The sequence below is a fragment of the Myotis yumanensis genome, unplaced genomic scaffold, assembly GCF_028538775.1.
Source record: "Myotis yumanensis isolate MYYU_CA2020_CCGP unplaced genomic scaffold, mMyoYum1.0.hap1 SCAF_5, whole genome shotgun sequence".
Taxonomy (NCBI): Eukaryota; Metazoa; Chordata; class Mammalia; order Chiroptera; family Vespertilionidae; genus Myotis; species Myotis yumanensis.
Window position 1 is genome coordinate 64326089 of NW_027223756.1, and position 3967 is coordinate 64330055.

Consider the following 3967-nt stretch of genomic DNA (forward strand, 5'->3'; position numbering starts at 1 on the left):
AGTCATCGGCCCTGAGTATGTGAGGGATGCAGAAATAGAGCTTAACAGGACATTTTTATTTCACGCAAGAAATTCTTCATCATTTATTATAGTTATTAAGAAGACTCTGAAACTGTCAGTCTTGTCTTTGACAAAATGAATTGCATTTTAAGTGCCCTCAAAGCAAAATCTCTCATGAAGGACAAGCCAGAAATAGATGGGATAACACAGAAAAAAAAGCAGAAAGCAAGATAAATGAAACTAAAAAATGAGATGCTGTTTGAAGTATAACATATTTTTAAAATGGCAGTAAGGGAATGTGAAATGGCATAGCAAGAAGGGAATACATAGAGACAGGATGTACACGTACAAATTCTTATGATCCAGATTTCCTCTAGGCACTTTCTTACTTGCATTGGTTATGAGATCATTTGTGTTAGTCTCTGTGCTTGAATATCACCATGTTTATATAAATATCTTTGAACCTTCATGTACTTAGAGTGCCATATGCTGTCTATGAGTTGTCATTTTAAAACACAAAAATAGAGAAAATGCAATTTATTGATTAGTATCTGATAGACTTTGCAGTGTTGTGGTGTAGCCAAAACAACACATTAAGAGAATGAACTCCTCCTTTAAAAAAAAAATTGATGCAACTTTCACAAATCACTTAATGCATCCTCAAATTCTCATTGGGAATATCATGACGATTATTTGTACTTACCCATCTTTAACATTGGTGATTAAAAATTAACCAATTTTAAGTATTGGAATCCCTTGCACAAAATTTACTCTACTTTTAAATAGTTACACTATTCTCCTAATTCCTTTAATACTCTTTTGAGAGTTTATATAAAAATTGTTAAACAACCAATAAACTCTTCAAAGTTTATAGCGTATTATTAAAAAACCATGTTATTTAAAATTGATAATGCAGAGAACCTATGTAACTAATTCAATCAGTCAAGCTACTTATTTCATTTGAAATGAAGAAAAGTGAAATATTTGCCTGAATTACACTTCATTTTACAAGACATATTAGTGGGCTCTCAAGTGCAATATGTAATAAACTCTATCCAACCTAAAAACAAGTATAAATACCAGAAACACATTTCAAGGTAGAGGTGATGCTTGAGTTATTTGTTTCAGTTTACTGGGTTCACAGCTCTAGGAGGTGATGAGACAGGGAACAGAGGAAAGGGAAGAAATCACATTGTATTATATTCTAATTATTTTCAACAAGTGATTTTTAATGGTATTGTCAAGGTGTTGTACTGAAATTACTCTGTGGGGTTATTATATTGTTAATATTTCTCTTCATTTGCTAAATTGACTACCACAACCACCAAAAATATTTAGAGCATTTACAGAGTGAAAAGTTAAGATTTTTTTAAGCAGATGCATTGGTGTATTCATCTATAACATATTCAATATATTAAAATCCACCAAATGTTATAAAAGAAATTTCAATATGCAGTTTTGAAGAACTAAAATGTCTTAATAATTTTTGGACTCTGCCTAAGAAGAACTGTCTAAATATGAAAATAATCACCTTTGTAAAAAGGCAATAAAAATTTCAAGAGTATTAGTTATTGATACTCTCAGTAAAACAATAAATGAAGGCATTTTTGAAACATATAAACCTGGAAATGTTTTACCTTGTGGAATTTTAAAAGAAAGTAACCTTCCTGCTCTTTAATTTGACTATAATAGCAGCTGAAGGGACACAGCACAGTGAGTGCAATGGTTGAAGACAGTAAGGCATGACATATTTTAGCAGTAGAGCGTGTCCTATATAATAAAAGGCTAATATGCAAATTGACCGAACAGTGGAATGACCGGTCACTATGATGCACATTGAACACCAGGGGACAGACATTCAACACAGGAGCTGCCCTCTGGTGGCCAGTGTACCCCCACAAGGGGAGTGCTGCTTAACCAGAAGCCCTGAGCCAGGCTCATGGCTGGCGAGTGCAGCGGCGGTGGCAGGAGCCTCTCCTGCCTCTGTGGTAGTCTGATATCCATGGAGAGCTCCCAGACTGTGAGAGGGCGCAGGTCAGGCTGAGGGGCCCCCCTCCCCTCCCCAGTGCATGGATTTCGTGCACTGGGCCTCTAGTCTATTATAAAATGAGAAATGTAATTAACCAATATTCATATTCCTACTTATGCCCAAAGCACTTAACGACTGTATGTTTGGAATATCTAAAATGTTAATTATTTTACCTAAAAAATGTATTTTGTTACATTTGCACCTGGCCGACATGTAAACTGAGCAAAGATGTCGTTGTGCAGTAGAAACAGCTGCGTTTGGGAACAAATCTAAATACATTTTTGGTTTCTCATTATTATTAGTTTGAAGAACTATTAAGTAAAAAATAAATAAAGATCTTTGCCTTTTGTAAGAACATGTTTTATGTATGATTGAAGTTTTTACAACACTCCGAGAAAAAGCCATCCGATGTTAGATTTAAAAATAAAATCAAAAGCATTTTCTGACATAGTACACATGAAAAATTGGAAATTCCAATGTCTTCAATAGAAGTTATAGAAAGTGTATGTCTCCTTGGAATTTGACACCCACTTAACACAGCAGAAAATAAGGTACTATACTGTAAACAAAAAAGTACAGTAAAGGACAGTTGTAAATTTACATAAGAATAGTTCATAAACATTTTGGTCTTTCCATAACAGTTTTTATATAAAATGATTAAAAAAACCTTAGACAGCTGTCATCACTCTTGTTTGACCACTTTTCACTTAAATGCACACAGACATATTTATATAGCAATATATTGATGCACCGTTACATGGATATTAAACTATGATTACTGCTTGTAACTGAGATGTGCATTATCCATTCAACATTATCCATAGTTGGAATACTCTTACATTATGTATTCTTGTCATGTTGTATCTATAAAAACATGAAAATATAACTTTACATTATTTCAATTATTTACATTAGGTTCAAGCTTGACAGAGAAAATTCAATAAGCAACAATTTTTAGAAGAGTCGGCCCAGAGGTACAATAAATAGCATTAATTGTATATAGTCATCTTTTTTATTTTTAAAAACTCATTTTAAGTACAATATGGAAACAATTAGTCTGCAATTTGGTCATTCTAGCATCTATTATTAAAATTCAAATTGCACCTCCAACATTCCTGATGAGGAGAAATGCACTAAATCATATTTTGTTATCTTCGACTCTGTGATAAGGGACAGCTAAATTTAGTGAAGAACATCATGATGCCACATGTCACCATGTTCAATGGAAGTGGTTGCTATTAAACCTTACATTTCTCTTTCCCTTCTCTGAAATATAAAGAGTATATTTTCAAAGCACTTAGGTAAATACCAAGTGCTGCACAAGAATAAAAATATTGAAAATAACTACTGGATGTCTGTTTAAAACCCTAAATTAATTTTGTTTTAGGAGGCTTAATGAAAATAAATGTGTGTGTTTTTGAAGGGAAGATAGCTCCTTTAAATTTTTTTAGCTAGAGAAATATAAGTTCTTTAGTCAAAAGTTACAGAAATGTAATATTTTATCCACACTGGGCATATTAAAATAGCCATTTCACTTGAGGAATGAGTATAAAAATAATAGATTAGGGTTGGGTTTATTGATGGCAATGGGAAGAAACTCTATTACAGGTGATTCAAAGTGCTTAAGTTATTCATAATACCTAAGGCTTATGACAGCTCTTATAATTAAAAAAACAAAACAAAAAACCTTAGATTTAGTTTATGGAGTTTGATCAATGGGCACCTATCTAAAAAGCTACTTTCAAGGCATTCCTAATGTCTAATACTTCTCTTCTGCAAGCTCAAACACTTTAAAATGGAACCTCACATACTGAATATTCTGATTTTTTTAAATTAGTTTCTTTAATCTATTAGCATTTACCTACATAGATTAAATGCTTTACATTAAACATATATTTATATATAGTAAGACATACTAAAAACAGAATCAGGTATTGT

The 3967-nt window shown here is 32.4% G+C and overlaps 1 protein-coding gene across 3 annotated transcripts in view; it reads right to left on the reverse strand.

Annotated features, from left to right (window-relative positions):
* Positions 1–2367: 2367 nt before the first annotated feature.
* Positions 2368–3967, reverse strand: part of GRIA2 (glutamate ionotropic receptor AMPA type subunit 2) — a 122203-nt gene continuing 120603 nt past the window's right edge. For all 3 annotated transcript variants that reach the window (XM_070415410.1, XM_070415409.1, XM_070415413.1), the window contains one exon: positions 2368–3967. This exon is cut by the window's right edge and continues 1009 nt beyond it. The gene's annotated coding sequence lies outside the window, so the exon portion shown is untranslated.